The sequence below is a fragment of the Dreissena polymorpha genome, chromosome 1 (genome assembly GCF_020536995.1).
Source record: "Dreissena polymorpha isolate Duluth1 chromosome 1, UMN_Dpol_1.0, whole genome shotgun sequence".
Lineage (NCBI taxonomy): Eukaryota > Metazoa > Mollusca > Bivalvia > Myida > Dreissenidae > Dreissena > Dreissena polymorpha.
In genome coordinates, this window is record NC_068355.1 from 159,829,999 (window position 1) to 159,835,904 (window position 5,906).

General features: G+C 35.1%; 1 long non-coding RNA gene across 1 annotated transcript; it reads right to left on the bottom strand.

Annotated features, from left to right (window-relative positions):
* Window positions 1-3,821: 3,821 nt before the first annotated feature.
* LOC127858233 (uncharacterized) lies at window positions 3,822-5,377 on the bottom strand. The gene is made up of 2 exons (XR_008038823.1): window positions 5,082-5,377; window positions 3,822-3,967 (listed from the first exon to the last, which is right to left on the bottom strand). It is a non-coding gene; the product is annotated as an uncharacterized LOC127858233 (long non-coding RNA).
* Window positions 5,378-5,906: the final 529 nt, after the last annotated feature.

Sequence of the window (5,906 nt, forward strand, 5' to 3'; positions counted from 1 at the left end):
CTCTTTCACTGCGTACACAACACCAACAACCAGGGACGCTAGTATGCCGCCACACAGAACAGCGACATCCGCGGGACGCAAATAGATATCCATACTCATTTGAAGACTTTGTTTGTCGAGTAGTCGTTACGTTGTGGTTTGATATTCTCAAATGCAATACTTAAACATACGCCACGCCACTGAAAACGCATGCGCTGAGGCAATAAACTATAATTGTATGTTAAGAGTCCACTAGGATTATTGAAGTCCACCAGTTTGGCAGGAGTAACAAACAACTTATCAAACGAAAACATATTTTACAACCTTTTCATTGCAATGAAACAAATGTGTTTATGTTTAACTACCGTTATGTATCATCATCAGATTATAAATTACTTAAATAAACTATTTTGTTACTGTAACATGACTGATGACACTATTTTTGTGTACAAAACAACACCAGCAATATCTTTGATCAATCTTAACAAATCATCGTAAGTGTGAGTATTTAAACACCATAATATCGTAGAATATTTTAGAAATACAATGACTTAACACATAATGCTTGACACTTTTGACACTTACCATAACACGATTCTAACCTCAATTTTGGGACTGTTCATTTCTAAAACAGCATTCAAAAGTTAAAGCAGTGAATAACACACATCAATCTGCTATAGTTGATTGACAAAGAATATGCAGAGGTACCACTTTCAGCTGCAAGCAGTCAGAGTACACAAACTATCACGAATATGTGTTTTATCGAAACACGTGAACGCTGTTGGCATGTAGGTACTTTTATGCATTGTTTACACGTTTAACAACTTGTTATTCCACATCATAAAAATATTTTTTTGTTATCGAATCGAAAATATAAGATTCTGAAAGCAATTTAAACAAAGTTCCAGAATTACAGATAATGTTTTTAGCACAAACATAGGTCATTTATATATCATGTAAGTCTGAAAGGTGATTAAACGTCAGAATATGGTCAGGTTTTTATCCATTCCAAGAAGGCACTGCGTTCGGTTATTACCAAGCAATAATCACGAATGTATCCATTGTATCAGCCGTTTGGTTAAGTCGTCCTTTGCCTACCCATAATATGCAAAAAAATGTAAATGGACCTTTTAAGTAGTATATGTTACGTAACAAAGAGCGATATTATATGAATATTTAACACTGCTTGTATTTAATATTTAAACAACTATTTTAACTAAACGTGTGGCCTTATTACGCGGTATTGAACAGAAACATCTGTCGCTCGATGTGAAATAATTACATGTGCAACAAATTAAAATATAATCAATGGAACATGCATGTCAAGCACACGTGGTTAATATAGAATTTCACAATTAAAACAACTTTGAAAATGTGTGATGTTTTTTTTTTCTCCAGAAAAAATTAGAAAAATAGTTTATCTACCAAGTGTAATGTATGAAGGATTGTACTACCTATCGAACCAAACCTGATTAAATGAGTATATGGTAGTTTCGACGTGTGAACGCGTGTGCTAGGACAAGCATGGCTCAGTCTTAGGGTACCCGGTATGACTTAAAGCAGAATCCACCAAATAGCTTCTCGCTCTCTGACGTGGTCACGAGACATTCCGCGCCGCACTCGCCTCGGGACCAATATATGATCGACTAACTGGCAGCTTGCCGCTTCGTTTGTTCCCTCGCTGGTTTGCGGGGCTTTTGAACTGTCGCCCGTGATGCTGTGACTGCGACTGACATGGCGAGGCATGGTCAGGGGTGATAACCCCAAAAAAGGGTTAGGGTAAGGATAAGGATTAGGGGTCGGGTTAGGGTTAGGGTTGGGTTTAGGCTAACCCAAACCCTAACCCGACCCCTAACACTAACCCAAACCCTAACCCTAACCCTCTACCCCCCCCCCCCCCCCCTTGCGCAATACCATACCATGCCTCGCCCGTTGTAGTTTTCCGCCTCCCGTTTGAAACATTTCAGAATAATTGACCTTGGCTTATTTGTGAAATCGGCAGCCGGCCAGTAAATAAACTTATTGTGTTTCAGTTATGTAGGAAATGTTCCATCTTGTTTGAGTTGGTAGTGTGACATAACATGTTACGTTATTGTACTCAGCAGTTGTGTTGAAAAATTACAAGAATAATTGAAACAACCGAATCCAAGAGTTTCATGATGTTCATAAATATACATCATTTATTATTCACTGATTGTAATTGTCTGTTGAGTAGATGTGGCAGTATCTCAGCAATATATATGAAATATATTAATGCCATTAGTTTAAGTGTTACTTAATGTCGTGCTGACGCCATGCTTGATACTCAATTGTTGCCCAATCTGTTGATGTACATCGAAGTCATTGTATTGATACATTTTGCCACTTGTCTAAGCACACTTCTTTTACGATCTTACCATTTACAGTTTTTAGTCAAATAAACTACATGGTGTATTCTGGGACCCGATATATATGGTCTCACATAACCGAAATCTCATAAGGAAACAAGGGCATTTTAAAGAATTAAAATCATGTGATATTTTTAACTGGTTTAAAATATCAGATATTGTAAATATGATGTTAATTCTAATACTTGTGTTTGTGGTTTATTGTGTAGCATACATGTAGTTCAAATGAACACTTACGATAACTGATTTGTATTTCGAAAAATCAGATCGAATTGCAGAAATTGGGGTTTTATACAGGTAGAACAGTATTTAATTTCATTTGCAATACATCTATAGCATGAGGATGTTATAATAACGTTTCAATCAATAAAAACCGAGCTGCCGCCATGTTGCAAACTGTCCTTATGATGTTAATCGGTCAAGGATTGGTTGACGTCAGACTTATGTATATTCAATTGCTAACTTAACGTACTCGTCCTAGGGGTATAATTTTTACTTAATTGCTTACTTGCTCACTTAATTAGTTATTTGAATACCTGCTATATTTAAGCGCACTAAAATCGAAAGTCTTAGTTTCATAGTTCTTATGTCCGTTTTCTTGGAAAAGCCAATGGTTTTAAAAATTAAGTGAGTTCTTAAGTATTTGGGACAAACTTGCAAACGCCTCTCTGAATCGGGATCGAACCCACGAACTCCCGGTCGCTTTGGGTTCGCACCATACGATTGCACTGATGCGACCAAATCTTCTTACAGCAAGCATCAAGCGTATACCTCGTGATATAATTGGTTTGCCCCGCACAACAGGCGTCAAACATCTCGCTCTGTGACGCCAAATGCACTAGTACGTATCGCCCATGAGCTTATGATATATACGGTACATGTTAGCACGCTATTTAAAATAGAAATCCAGCGCTTTTTAAAACCCGTAAAAACTATATTTATCGAATTGGGTTGCATCGGTTGCGGAGAATCAGCCGCTCTCTCGCATAGCGCAGATTCCATATCCAAACGATAGTGCTGAAATGTTTCCCTACTTAAGTTGATATGAAATGTTTCCCTAATTAAGTTGATAATCTACTTTACCTTTCAAAATTATTACCATCTAATTATGTCTAAAGGGGCGCAACTTCTGTCATACCATAACATTTCCTATATTCGCCGTTAATTTCCGTAGTCGTCCGTAGCATCTCGGAACGACTGCCAATTGACATCATTGAGACATGCATGATTGTATTCATGCTTTGTGCTTGGATGAAACTCAAATATTTCCATTGCGTTAAACAAACATTCACATACGCAGCATGCAATTTATGAACAAGAATGTTGCATCTGAACGAATTAAGCCGAATGTGATAAGACATTCGTCATCAGGCATGCAAAGGTGTCAACATACAATTGAAGCTACCATCAAAAATGATGACACAGTCATAAAGAAGAATGTAATTTTTAACTAAATATTGTTTCATAGTATTTATTGAATTTCAAATACAACTTCCATTATAATGATCGGATGAGATAAAAACAAGACTATGGTGTAGGTAATAGGGCCAGGGTTGGTCCTTTGCGTGACAGGGTGCTGCATCCCTGTGTAAGGCCCTAGTCTGAAATCGATTAACGTGTATGATACAAAGTTGATTTAATAAATGGAGGTCTAATATCTTATCTGATACCACATTATGTCTGACATAATCAACTTGAGATAAATCCGCTGATAGGACACATTTCAACACTCAAATAACAATATGACACCATCTGTATAAAATAATACACATTGGTGGTAACGTGTACCAATTTTAGATCTTCCTTAGCTGTCTGCCATGGATATTTGAGAAAGATAAGAAGATAAGAAACCAATCCTTCTCTTGGTGACCTAAAAATCCAGATTATTATTTCTACTGAGAAATGCAAAGCTGTTAATTGTTTGTGAAATCGATACTAATGATTATTACCCATGCATAAAACCCTCAGCATATTATAGAATAATCCAATATAACATACTGAATGTTGTTATAAAAAAATATAAATTGTATTAATATTATTCATATTGCCTTTATATTTAATTGTCTGTTACTAATATGTTTAGTAAACAGTAAAATACGAGGGTTTACTATCAGTTTAAGTCAGTTAACATACTTATTTTGTATTTTCTCATTAGTTGTTATAAGTTTAGAAAATATAATTGACAAGCACACATGATGTTTTTGACTCTGTCAATATTTTTGTCACTCAGACCAAAGCCTGATTTATTTATACGTTGAACTATCTTATGCTTTTAAAAGCTGTTTCATTTATTAGTGTTTTTTATAAACGAGGTAATCAGTTATATGTTACCAAAAAAGTTATGCGTACATTCTTATAAAAAGTAGCATTTTGAAATAATCCGTATCTGTATTCTACATAAAGGCATACCAATAATGCGTTTTCCGTGTTTCTACATGTAGTAATACTAAAACGGGTAAAAGTTTACTACGTATCACTTTTTGACATAACAATATACATAATTTATGCAACTCAAATTTTTCGTCACGCGTCATATATGTTCGCGATGCTATCAATGATTTTTTAACCGTCATAAACACTTCGGCAAATGCTATATCACATGTATAAACATACATCAAGAAAAAATGTGCAAATGGCATCGATATTGTTGCGGCTATTGTTCTTAATATTCTCGCATTATATGTTTTCTCCGCTAAAAAAACAAGTTTTGCCTACCATTGCTTATAATTTCTGTTTTCCTTTTCCCTGCCTTAAAGACGAATGAGCCCTAGACTGGTTCACTTTATATCGCGATAACTTTTTCTAAACATGATTTTCGTAAACATAACACTTCTAAATGTATTTCCTGAAGTCCGATTTCTTACAAATTTATTTGCCTCGATCTATTCGATATCTTGTTGCTATTATCATCCTTATTAATTTAATAAACGCTTGTTTCAATTGTTTTGTTCAAAATATTATAGTCGGCATCAGAATTCACGCGCTTTCGCTATTCCAGTCGTATTTCAATCGCGCCATCAACGTGCAGTTTACATGTGAGAGTTCGTGACCCGATTTCCACGCAGTACCTTGAAGACTATCTTGTAATCATTCAGTGTCTAAACAGTAGCAACTAGCTTGCTTAGTAAAAACATTACCTGTAATATGTATTTTTTGTTAATTGTTTATTATAAAAATAAAATGGCTGTTACTTGTTGTTCCATTAAAACTGGTACAATAAGTATCAAACCAGGATGCTTTATTATGTAAAATATAATAAGTTATGTTACTTGTAAAATTTGTTTCGAACAAACGGCATACTATGCTGTATTATACTTGTTTTCATTCACGCATTGAATTGTTTATGATGAAGTCCTTGTTTCCACAATTGTTTAAAGGGGCCGTCCAACAGATTTTGGAATGTATTGAAGCTTGTCATTAAATGCTTTAAATGCTTTATATTGATAAATTTAAACTAAAAATCTCCAGTAAAACATCAAGAATACAATTTAAAAAAAGGAAAAAAAAGTAACCCTCAACAGGGCCCGAACCACTGACCCC